Here is a 13,529-nt window from a genome sequence, read left to right on the forward strand (position 1 = left end):
GGCGGCAACGACGGTGGCGGCGGCGGCTGGCGCGGGGCAGGAGAGAGCCCCGCCCGCTCGGGCCCGCCCACGCCCCGCCCCCTCCGGGCCGCCCTCGCCACGCCCCCTCCGTGGCAGTCTCGGGCCACGCGCTGGGCCGGGATCTGCGGCAGCTGGCCAGCGGGGCAGGGGCTTCCACCACGCGGCGGAACGGCCCGGGAAAGCGCCCGGGCGAGAAAGCTGGCCGGAAACGCCCCACTCTGAGGGCTTTCTTCCAGCTAAGTGCAGAGAGGAGCGGGGTCCGCCGAGCCGGCCTCTCTGAAGCTGTAGTCCTCGCGGAGCTGGACTTGGCCTCCAACCTTCCGAACTCTAGATTCTCTCCGGACCTCCCCAAACATTCCCAGTCCCCCTACCCGAGTGCTCGCTCGCTTGTGCTCTTCTCTCTCTCCCCAAAGCCTCATTGACCATTTCGTACCCCCCTGGCCTCTTGCATGCTTACAGGACTTAGAATCTTCGTACACAATTACTTACTCAGGCTGGGTCTCGCTTGTCCTACTTTCTCTACTGTATGTTTCTTGTATGTTTTTGTCTACTATAGGAGAAGCGGAGGACGCCACCTCTTACATTTCTCAGGTAGCTTCTGATCTGGGGCTAGGGATACGTGAGAGAGTCCACGATACTTGCACGTGGGTCAGAGGTCTCCATGTGGGGGTTCAGTCCACAGGTCGCAGGAGCCATTCCCCTCCAGCGAGTGGCTCCGTTCAATCTCCACCAGTGTAGGCAACAGATGCCACAGCGTCTTTCAATCAATGCTGATTGCACTCCTGAATCGGTTCCATAGCTTTTATCAAGTCTGATGATAGTTAAGAAAAATTCTAGGATTTTTTTTTTTTTTTTTTGCCAGCTGGCAAGATGCTACCCTGTGCTTAGCTTAAACAGGTGGCCTGTGGCAAGCCTTCCCGCCTCACACGCACACAAAAAGATAAAATGCACACCCTGCCAACCCGCGAGAGAAGACCTTTAGTGTGTGTGCTCAGCTACCAACAACCTAGTGAAAGGAAAAAAACGCTCCTCTCACCGCCCTCCTGCAGGCCTTTGGAAGTTATTTCTTGAGCACCTACCGCCATCTAATGGAGAGAGTGAAAAAAACCGAGATCTGCCAGAGCCCAGTATGTTTAGAGATACTGGCAAGCATGGTATTTCTGTTATTTTATAGCGGCTTTCCACACACACACAAACACAGACACAAATTGTGGCACGCTTTACAAGAGTTCATTTAAACTTCAATGTAATTCCGAGATTTGGGCACAAACATAAATCTTCATGCCTGAGGTTCTTAGTTTGTTTAGGATTGAACAAGGAGTTGTACTGGTTTTCAGTGCCGTGAAATGTTATCACACAAACTGGTGAAACAGGCGGAGATGAAAACCCAGAGCAGATTGGCAATCTCTAAAAATCAGATTCACTTTCTTAGTTTCCACCTAATATTCCTGCTCATTTCACAAGGAGGATCTTTGAAGTGAGGATTGCCTTTAGGCAAGAACCATATCACAAGAGGCAAATTCTGAGTTAAGTCTTAGAGTGTCGTGCCAAAATTCTATGCCACCGCAGGGATAATCTTACTAGAAAACACACAGAAAGCATCACTTTTTTTTTAAAGATTTGTTTATTCATTTGAGAGAGAGTGCGTGCACACACAGGGAGAGGGAGAAGCAGACTCAATCCCAGGACTGCAGGATCATGACCTGAGCCGAAGGCCAGGAGCCCCAGAAAGCATCACTTTTTAGTGAAAATATATTAAGCTATGAACATAACAGACATTAACTTACTAGATATCTTTTAAAAACCTGAAAGTAGAGGCACCTGGCAGGCTTGGTTGGTAGAACCTGCAACTTTTGATCTCAGGGTCGTGAGTTCAAGCCCCACACTGGACATAGAGATTACTTATTTTTTTAAAAAGGCGGGGTAAGTCCTGAAAGTCAGTTAAAATCCTTGTTTTCTCATCTATATCATATTTGAAATACCCCTTGGTGGGTTACATTAGGCACCACTGAAATCACGTGAGACAGATAGATCTTATGTTCTGACATTTTAAAATGAACACTGATGAGGTATAAAAGGACTAGAAGCATTTACACCCTATGGAAGCCAAAGGACAAAGTGTTTGGTGTGGAGCTAGATGAAGTGGGAATTGGGGGATTGCAAATTTGGGAAAACAGTGAAGTCACGATTAGAATACTTAACTTTGGTACACTAGGTGCAAGTCTGATATAAAGAGGCAGTTTGTTCAGTATTTTACTTTTATTATTTTACAGGAAAGAACTTTCCACTGGAGTATATCCAAACCAGCATCTGGCACCTGGGAAAGTGAGAGTTTGAACATACTGCACATGAAATATAAATAAAACGTAGAGAATTGTTGGTGCAGCAGGCGTTGGTTAGAAGCCAAATAGCGCAGCTGCCTTTTAAAGGGGTGTGGAAAGAGTGGATTTGCAGTGGAAATGACTCCAAAATCATAATTCTAGTGGGTGTTTTTTACAACGAGCCCAAGGAGACTCATTTGGCTTCCTGTAAAGAATAGCCAACATCCTTTGGCTTGTGAAACGCACTTTCTCTGCATATGCAGTTCAAAAGACCCACTTACAGACAATGTCCCTACTGGTATTTAGCTAGTTATAGGAATTGACTGGCTATTCCTTTTTTTTTTTTTAAGATTTTATTTATTTATCAGAGACAGAGAGAGCTCACACAAGCAGTGGGAGAGGCAGGCAGAGGGAGAAGAAGAAGCAGGCTTCCCACCAAGCAGGGAGACTGTTTCGGGATTCGATTCCTGGACCCTGAGATCATGACCTGAGCTGAAGGCTGACGCTTAACTGACTGAGCCACCCAGGTGTCCCTGGCTATACGCATACACATATATATGCCACCTTTAAGATTTTTAAATCACATTTCTTGGTCTTCATGTATAGTAGCATATGTGTGCAAAGATATGTGTATACAGATACTTACGGATATGCTGGTGAAATCAGAAAAAGACTGGAAAATTGGAAAGAACCAAACTGTGAAAAGACAGAGATGATAAAATCATACCACATTCATCATTTGAAATACAACCTAGTCATTGAAAAGAACGAAAATTCAATGTACACTGTATTGGTCTATGTTCTTCAAAGAAACAGAACCAGTATCTATAGTGATTTATTATAAGGAATTAGCTCATATGATTAGGGAGGCTGAGAAGTCCCAAAATCTGCAGTCAGCTAGCTGGACTTAGGAGAGTGGATAGCAGAGTTCCAGTCTGATTCCAAAGGCCTGAGCACCAGGAGAGCTGAAGGTGTGAGTTCTGAGTCCAGGTCTTAGGAGAAGACCTAAGTCTCAGCTTGAAGAACAAAATCTCCCTCACCTCACTTTTTCGTTCTGTTCAGGCCTTCGTCCAATTAAATGAGGCCCACATGGGAGAGGGCAAGTTCCTGATTCACAGGTTAATCTCATCCAGAAAGACCCTCACAGACACACCCACCATAATGTTTAACCAAATATCTAGGCACCTCACGTCACAGTCAAACTGATACATAAAATTAAACATCACATGTCAACCCCTTTTGTCAACTTGGCGTCCATATCTCCTTAAACCATGCTTACTCTCCAAATAAAGACAATAATAACAAGATCGCAATTCCACCTGATGTGATACAGATATCCTGTGTAGAACCAAAAATGGTCCTTTTCCCATGAGAGGAGATAAAGTCCTTCAGTGATATTTACTCTTCTCCCTCTGCTGTCACTTGAATACAATACTGTTAAATTTTAACAATCCTTAAATACATCTTATATTACATTATAAGTGAATGAGAGGGAAGAAACAAAGACGTGTGCCAAACATATGTGTATACACACATATTCATAACGATATAAGAAGGAAATACTCACGAGATCACAGCTAGTATTATTACTACCTTTTGCTACTATCCTTCTCATATTTCCTTTGTCTTCAGCAAGCACCTCAGCTGGTCTCGTTTCTTTACCTGGTGGAGTGACTCCAACCTTCACTCCTGAAGGGTCTGGGCCATTAGTAGTCCCACCTGGGTTAGGCTGTTAGAGTTTTGCATTGACCGCAATCACCAGGTATGCCCTTAGGGATCTCCTTTATCCCGAATATAGTCTTCCTTGCCTCAATGGTGGAGCAGGAGTCCACTTTCTCCTTGAGAGTCAGGATTCATCACCAGCCAGCTTTGTAGCACCCTTCTTTGCCTGCTGGTTCCGAGGCATGAAGAGCCCCAAGGGGCTGGATAGCAGTCTTAACTTCCAGGACAATGGAGTCGTTGTTGTGTTTCCTTGTGTAAGCATCCCTCCCTTTGGAAGGATGACCCCCAGGCTAGGAGAGCAGAAAGGTGTTCGAACAACAAGCAAAATTTTTGCTAGTGGGCAACTAGAAGTAATGATTAGTAGTGCCCCCTCCCCTGCCTTTCCCTGGACCCATGAATTCAGTGGACACTAGTTCGGAGCATACACAGCCTTCTAGAGGATCTTCTCCCCACCCTACAAGGTATTGCCAATTAACGAGCGCTATAAACTTCACCTTCGGTGTTGGGGAAGATGGTGAGAAACGCGGTAAAACCAGTGAATCCCGTGTGCATGGGTCTACTGCCATGTATCTTTTTGAGTTCCAGGATCAAAAGCAGTGCCGTATGGCATACCATCATGAGGCATAAGGCATTCCATAAGTCCACGGATAGTAGTTTTGGCAGAAGCATTGTGTGCAGGGAAGGCAAAGCCACAACCAAAGTAAGTATCTATTCTAGTAAGAACAACACATCTTCCTTCCTTGATGGAAACAATCCAAAGTAACCAACCGGCCACCAGGTATCTTGTTGATTGCCCCAGTGCCACACTAGACACCTGGTGCTGGTCTCTGTTGCTGGGAGATCTGGCGCTCGGCAGTGACTACAACCAAGTTAGCTTTGATGAGCGGAAGTTCATGTTGCTGAGCACATGCATGACCTCTATCCTTGCCCCCCAGGGCCACTTTGTCCATGAACCCAATGGGTGATGCCAGGAGTAACTGTGCAAAGAGGCCAATTAATAGGCACAGAATGGGTCATCCTACCTACTAGATGAGTAAAACCTTCCTCGGCTGAGGTCACCCTTTGGTGAGCATTCACAGAAGACGTAAATATCTTCCTGTATTTTTGCCACATAACTTTTACCCCAAAGTTTCTTGTGACCAATTTTCTAATTGCACTCCTTCCAAGTCGCTGACCATTCAGGCAAACCATTAGCCACACGCCATGAATGAGTATATAATCTCATATCGGGCCTTACTCCTTCCAAGCAGAATGAATAACCAGGCTCACTGCTCAGAGTCCCACCCACTGTTTAGAAGGCATGATAGCAGGAGCTGGGAGCATGGACACTTGAGCCACTTGTTCATGTATATGACTTGTGCCTTTAGGACCTGCTTGGGCCCAGTCATTAGATACCCCTTCCATTTGACAATGGAGTGTTCCTGCACATTGACGGCTTGGTGGGTCAGATCATACCCACTTTGTGATGGATGCTCGGGTAGCATGGAAACTTTGGCTCACGGTCAAGCCTTTGGCCTCTATTAAGACTCAGGAGCAGGCCAAACATTGTTTCTCAAGTGGAGTGAGTACTGTTTCTCAAATACCTTTATTTAGGGTGCTGGGGTGGCTCCGTTGGTTAGGTGTCCGACTCAGTTTCAGCTCAGGTCATGATCTCATCAGTTGTGGTGTGGAATTGAGCCCCATGTTGGGCTCCCCACTCAGTAGGGAGTCTGCTTGAAGATTCTCTCCCTCTGTCCCTTAACCCACCCTCTCTCCTCTCTCCTCTCTCTGTCTCACTTTCTAAAAAAATAAAGGATGGGGCGTCTGGGTGGCTCAGTGGGTTAAGCCTCTGCCTTCGGCTCAGGTCATGAACTCAGAGTCCTGGGTCCTGGGTTCAAGCCCCAAATCGGGCTCTCTGCTCAGTGGGGAGCCTACTACCCCCCACCTGCCTTTCTGCCTACTTGTGATCTCTCTCTCTCTCTCTGTCAAATAAATAAATAAAATCTTAAAAAAAAAAAGAAAGAAAGCAATCTTTTTTTTTTTAAGATTTTACTTGTTTATTTGACAGAGAGAGGCACAGCAAGAGAGGGAATATAAGCAGAGGGAGTGGGAGAGGGAGAAGCAGACTCCCCACCAAGCAGGGGGCCCGATGTGCAACTCAATCCCAGGACCCAGGGATCATGACCCAAGCTGAAGGCAGATACTTAACGACTGAGCCACCCAGGCACCCCAAGAAAGGAATCTTAAAAAAAAAAATACCATTATGCACAGAGAATAGCAGAGTTTTGCTTAAGAATCTTAAGGGCCTTGGGACGCCTGGGTGGCTCAGTTGGTTAAGCGGCTGCCTTCGGCTCAGGTCATGATCCCAGCGTCCTGGGATCGAGTCCCACATCAGGCTCCTTGCTCGGCAGGGAGCCTGCTTCTCCCTCTGCTTCTGCCTGCCTCTCTGTCTGCCTGTGCTCGCTTACTCTCTCTCCCTCTGTCTCTGACAAAAAAAAAAAAAAAAAAAAAGAATCTTAAGGGCCTCACATACAGGGGTCTGCCAGGGGTTCCCCACAACATCCCTGTCTGTCACTGACTTTTAAGCCCCATTGGCCTATATGGCTCAAGTGGCAGAGCAGTGCCCTGGACAGCCCGGACCTGTTGTAGAGCCTTCTTTTGATCTGGGCACCATTCAAAGTTAGCAGTTTGGGGGCTCACTCAGTAAATGAGTCTGAGTAACACACCCAAATGAGGGATACATTGCCTCCAAACAGCTGGGCACATCGTGGCCCAGTCAAATGGACCCATAAAATTAACCATTATGTACACTAATATGGAATGCCTCTAAGATGTAGCATGAGAGAAAGTCAGGTACAGAATAGGTAGGACATACTAAGCTATCACTTGTAAATTTTTAAAAAGATCATTTATTTATTTATTTATTTGACAAAGAGATAGAGAGCACAAGTAGGCAGAGAGGCAGGCAGAGAGAGAGGAGGAATCAGGCTCCCTGCTGAGCAGAGAGCCCGATGCAGGGCTCGATCCCAGGACCCCGGGATCATGACCCGAGCCAAAGGCAGAGGCTTTAACCTACTGAACCACCCAGGTGCCCCCCCAACTTGTAAATTTTTAAGTGGAGAAAAAAACATACATGCACACACAAAGATGTTTACATACGGATGAACTATATCTGGAAAGACATTTAAGAAATAGTAACAGGTTGCTTGGGGAAGGAAATTGAGGGGCTTAAAATATATATGAGAAAAATATGGAAGGGATGTTTTAATCCAAAAAAAAAAAACCTTTTGAATTTTCAAATAAGAAATTATTCAAAAGATAAGATACACTAAGTGGAGAAGAAAAAATATTAAAGTACATCAGAGCATCTCCGAATGAAAGAGAAAAAAGGTCTCCTACAAAAAAATTCAAATGCCATTATTTAAAAAAAAAAAACTGTTAGTACAAAATGAACATTTTGATTATAAGTCTTCCAAGTCCACTTAGTTAAAAAAATAATTGATTCAACAAATGTTGGTTTTTTTTAAAGATTATTTATTTATTTGACAGACAGAGAGAGATCACAAGTAGTCAGAGGCAGGAAGAGGGAGGGGGGAACCAGGCTCCTTGTTGAGCAGAGAGCCTGATGTGGGGCTCCATGTTAGGACCCTGAGACCATGACCTGAGCCGAAGGCAGAGGCTTAACCCTTTGAGCCACCCAGGCGCCCCCAAAATATATTCCATTTAAATGAGAGTTTTCTATAAAAGATTTTACCTGTAGATTAGTGTATTACAGATTCTACATGTGTTTTATCTGTTCCTTAAAAAAATTTTTTTTTATTTATGGGCGCCTGGGTGGCTCAGTTGGTTAAGTGGCTGCCTTCGGCTCAGGTCATGATCCTGGAGTCCTGGGATTGAGCCCGACATCGGGCTCCCTGCTCAGCAGGAAGTCTGCTTCTCCCTCTGACCCTCTCCACTCTCATGCTCTCTCTCTCTCTCTCTCCAGTAAATAAATAAAATCTTAAAAAAAAAAAAAGATTTATTTATTTATTTGAGAGAGAGAGCGCGTGTGCCCATGAGCATGGGTACTAGAGGGGTGGGAGGGGCAGAAGGAGAGAATCTCAAGCAGACTCCCTGATCAGCTCTGAGCCCGATGTGGGGCTCCTCTTGGGGACATCCCATAGGGTTCCCACGAGGTCTGATCCCACAACCCATGAGATCGCAAACTGAGCTGGAACCAAGAGTCGGTCACTTAACCAACTGAGCCACCCAGGCACCCCATTTATCTGTTCCTTTTTTAAAAGTTGGTCTTTTTGGCAGATCCACTGATAGGGGAAATTCCTGGACAGAGAGTTGAGCCGGGATGTGACAAAAGTCATGATGAGGGACGGGAAAGTAGGGCACCATCCCCACTGGTTACAACCAGAATTGTGGTGCTTATCTTGCTGGCACCACTTCACAGGTAACTGTGGGGAGTCACCATTACTATTCTTTTTATTGTTCATGTCATCCCTCAGCAAAGCGAGAGGAGTCTCCAGTTCCTGAAGCTTTGTAACACTTCTCTCAGTTGGAAATGTGAGGTGCGAGAAAAGCAGTATGCGTATTTCTATCGCCTCCAACGAGTCTCGGATCAAACCAGGATTCCAACTCGGCATCGCTGTGACCCGATTGCAGACCCAGGCAAAGTAGCTGATTCATTAACCGAGTCTGAAGTGGGTCCCAACAATCCAGACCGCCAGGACTGTTTGCCAAGCCTCCGATCGCTTTTTGTAAGCAAAGCCCAAGCAACAGCCCAAGAGATAGTGAGCAAATCTGGATGGTTGGATACGGGCAAGGAAGTAAAACCCCCAAACAATGATGTTGTTAGGGAAATCTGTTCCAGGGCATTAAGACCACCCAGCGAAATCAGGCTACAGTCTCAGGATTTGTCACTGGAAACAGTACAGGCTACCTTTGCTCTCAATGGCTATCTTAGGTAAAAGGCAAAAGGGAATTAAGAGATAGGGCTCCTGGGTGGCTTGGTCAGTTAAGTGCCTGCCTTCAACTCAGGTCAGGTCATGACCTCAGGGTTCTGGGCTCCGTGCTCAGTGGAGAGCCCGCTTCTCCCTCGGCCCCTCCCCCGCTCATATGTGCATGCGCTCTCATGCTCTCTCTCTCTCTTTTAACTAAATAAATAAAATCCTTTTAAAAAAGAATTAAGAAATAGTAATAATAAGTATTTTCTAATAATTGTTCTTGACTGGGGAACAAGGTACAAGTCAAAGAAATGACACACAGTCAGAGTCTGAGCTCATCTCTCCAACACTACAGATCACCAATGATTAAGAATGATTCTGAGCCATCCCTTCTAGATCCAAAAGAGATATGGAAAGCAAACAAATGGGAGTGGAAATGTTCAAATGAGAATTGAACGTGGCCTGAAGCCTTATGTGCCTTTTTGGGCACAAGCTATAAAGGCGACAGGAGATTTTCTCCTGGCACGGCGAAGAATTCTGAGCAGGGAACTAATCACGTTTCTGGGCTGAAAGATCGCTCTGGATGGTTTGGAGAAGGGCAAGGCAGTAGATATGAACAACAATTAAAATTCTATTAAGTGAAAACTGACTAGAGCCCAGACCATGGCAGTGGCAATGACTTATAAAATGAAGGGATAGATTTGAAAGCTATCTACATGGTACTTAGGGGAATGCAGGAAGCAAGGAATCGAAGAAAACTGAGCTCAGAGAAGCACATTCACCTAGATGGGAAACTCAGAAAGAGCAGTTTTGTGGAGAAAAAGAAGTTCTCACTTAGATCCACCCAATCCCGGTAGCCCCCTAGAAGCTTCTACCTGTGGGTTCGCAAAAAAACCACACACCCTTAGGCAATCTCTCTGGTCTACCTCTCAGATCTGCTCCCCTGGACTCGGGGAGCCTGACTGGGAATCCGACCTTTTTTTTTCCCCCTAACTCCCCCATAGGTACAGGCTCTTCTGTGCTTTCTGGGGTCTCCTACGGGGCTTCTGCTCCCAGTTCACAGGCAAGAGCCTTTCCTACCTCCTGAGACCTCAGAAAGCCTACCTGGGGCCAAAGTCTCTTCTGGGTAGGGATAGGAGCTTATCTCTAAAACCCAGGTTGGCCTCAGCATTCTGAGCCCTGGACCTGCTTCCAATCCAACCAACTCTTCTTATCCATGGGAGGTTCCCATGTCTGAGCAATTCATTCAATGTTTGGCCCTTACTCTGCTGTCTGATCAGAAGCCTTCCTGCCGGTGTTCCTTGCAGACCACAGTGCTCCTGAGTGACAGGCGATGAGCTGTGAAGCAGTTCTAACAAATAATCGGGACTCTACTTGCCCTCTCTGGGCAAGGAGCCTGATGCGGGACTCAGTACCGGGATCTGAGCCAAAGGCAGAGCTTAACTGGCTGAGTCACCCCCGTGCCCTTAAATAAATAAAACCTTTAAAAACAATAAAAATAAAAGCCCCAGAAGAGTTCCTCAGCCACGTTCTGTCCACACAAGGGATCCCAAATGATACTAAACATGGTGTTACATTCATGGAAATAAGAAACACCCATCCTCTTTTTTATTATTATCAGTAATCTCTGCACTCAACATGGGGCTCAAACTCACGACCCTGAGATCAAGAGTCATACCCTCTACAAACTGAGCCAGCCGGGCGCCCCAGGACCCCTCTCTTTCTAATTATCAGCCAGGAACATTCACCATTTCCTGGGACTTCCCTGCATATTTCCAGCAGTTCATGTCTTACTTTTCTGCCCTAAGATCTCCCAGCTACTGGTTTCCTCAGAAAGGGGAAGGTGTTCTCAGTTTCGAAAGCTTGCTTGTCGTGAGTGCTATGCTGGCGGGTATGAACAGTGATAACAACAAAAAAGCTCTGATTTACAGCATGTCCTCATCTCTGTGATGTGAACATTCCCCTCATGGCCAACTTCAAGCCACCAATGTGATGTCACTGATCGCAAAGCTGAGAAGAAATACCAGCCGTATACCATTCCATAGCATTTCTCCCTTCCTTCCTTCTCTTCTCTTCACTTCTTTCTCTTTCTTTCTTTCCCTCCTTCTTTATTTTATTTATTTGACACAGAGAGAATATAAGCAGGGGGAGCAGCAGACAGAGGCAGAAGAAGCAGGCTCCCCATTGTTCAGGGAACCCAATGCGGGGCTCGATCCCCAGACCCTGGATCATGACCTGAGCCAAAGGCAGATGCTCAACCAACTGAGCCACCCAGATGGCCTTTATTTTATTTTTTTAAAAACAAATAATTTGTCCTTTAAAAAAATTTTTTTAAAGTAATCTCTCCTCCTCTCTCTTCCCGCTTCTCTGCCTGGTTATGATCTCTGTCAAATAAATAAATAAAATCTTTAAAAATAATAATAAAATAATCTCTACCCGCAATGTGGGGCTCAAACTTGCAACGCCAAGATCAAGAGTCATATGCTCTGTTGACTGAGCCAGCCAGGCACCCCCACCCCATTATACTTCTAATAAATCCCTCTCTTTTGGTGGGAGCTTTGGTTTCTGTCGCTTACAATGAAGGTAATATTTACTCTGTGGCTTAGAAAATCCTGAAAAAAATCCTGAAAATCCTTATAAAAAGCCTCAGAGGAGGCTCTTTCCTATCTGCTAGGCCAGAAGTTAATTAGTTGACTCCTTTTTTGCTTGTTATTTCTAACTTTTAGAACTTCAACAGATAAGGATCAGTAAAGGAAGTTTTTCAGAAGTCTCAATTTCCTGCCCTCAGTAATAAAGCAGTGATTGTTTATTAACAATCAAATTAACTACATTGCTTTTTCAGCCCTCCTCTAGAAAGGTTTATTTTGTTCCTTTTGCTTCAAAAGTCCAAACAGTAGAGAACTCATCCTGCTTCTCTTAGAGGGGTGGACAGACAGAGGATCCTCATGAGACACGACTTGACCACTGCTTCCAAGAAGTGGGGTGACTTAACTCCCTTTTGAAAATCCAAGTGATTTGATAGAAACCGTTTCCAGTATAAATGATTTTCAATCACAACTTTATCTGAGACACTGAAAACTATTACTATATAGATTAAGTATCTTCAAGCAACAAGCCAGCAAAATAACTTAGGATTTGGAGAAAAATGCGTGAACTTTGCAAAAACACCTGGGATTTGATACTATCAGATCCCCTCCCATTCAGCACCTACCCTCTGATGTCCTTCAAGTGATGAGTCCTCCCTTCAGAGTGTTGTACTTCCTACAACCTTCCCCACAAATCTAACTCATCTTTTTTATTATTATTCATTTGAAAGAGATACACAGAGACAGAGCACAAGCAGTGGGAGAGGCAGAGGGAGAGAGAGAAGCAGGCTCCCTGCTGAGCAGAGAGCCCGACATAGGGCTCGATCCCAGGACCTGGAGATCATGACCTGAGCTGAAGGCAGAGGCTTAGCCACCTGAGCCACTCAGTTGCCCCAAATCTAATTCTAATTAATTATCTTTAACTGTCCCTTGTTCTCCGTGACCCACTGTGATGCTCTCCCCGTAGCCTTGGAGCCAGGAGAGACAACCTGGGGTGGGAAACCAAACTGTAACATCAGTCTCTTGGACTCCAGGGCCAGAGAGAGTCCCTAGACTACTGGGCAAAGTTTAGTCCAGGGAAACAGACACGGGAAACCACTTCTCACTTTCAGAACATGCTTGAAGAGGTTCAAGTTTTCCATCAGGTGAAACCCATTCCACTTAGGGAGGGAACTGGTGGGTGGAGAGAGATACCAGACAAGTGTCTGTAACTGTTCTCTCTCCATCTATGATCCAGGCCAAGGATTCAAGGATGTTCCATAAAAGGCTTCCTCCTTCATGGACCTTGGCCATGTGGAATTTCTTCATGTGCTGACCTGGATCTCATCTGAACTCTAAAGCAGAACCTTCCTTTGAGGATTGATTATTGCCTCTAAGTAGTTCCATGTGTTAATTATTCAGACCAATCCTTGCTTTCCAAGGCCACCCTACCTGGGACTTGTCGGGGGTGGGGGCATGTCCTACTTTCTCTCAGATCCAACTGGGGTTCTTAAGACCTTGGCATAAATCAGAGCCCTGGGTCCCTCATTCGTCTGAAAGGAAAGGAAGGGTGGTTGGGAGGGTGTGTTGAGTTAGAGGTGCTTATGGAAAATGTCTGGTTCTTGTGTTTATGAGAAAGGTCTGAGCTGGAGAGAAAGATTTCAGATCGTTACTGCATTGGAGATGGAGTAGAAGCCACGAGGATGAGTTGCTCAGGTAGAATGAGCTGTGTGAGAAGAGAGTACAGGATGAAGCCCTGAGAGGACCAACAAGAAAAGGCCAGGCAGAGGTGCCTGCAAAGGAGACAGGGTACCTAGCTGTGGAAAGAGTAGGAGACACTCCACCAAAAATATGAAGAAACTTTAGACAAGGAGGAAGGAGTCAACAGTGTCAAACGCAGTGGAGAAGTCTAGTCAAATGAGGTCTGAATTAGATTTGGCAACTGGGAAGTCCCAGGGACCTTGGCACCAGCTCATTCAGGGGCTTGG

The sequence above is a fragment of the Lontra canadensis genome, unplaced genomic scaffold (genome assembly GCF_010015895.1).
Source record: "Lontra canadensis isolate GAN:19392208 unplaced genomic scaffold, GSC_riverotter_1.0 scaffold225, whole genome shotgun sequence".
Classification (NCBI taxonomy): domain Eukaryota; kingdom Metazoa; phylum Chordata; class Mammalia; order Carnivora; family Mustelidae; genus Lontra; species Lontra canadensis.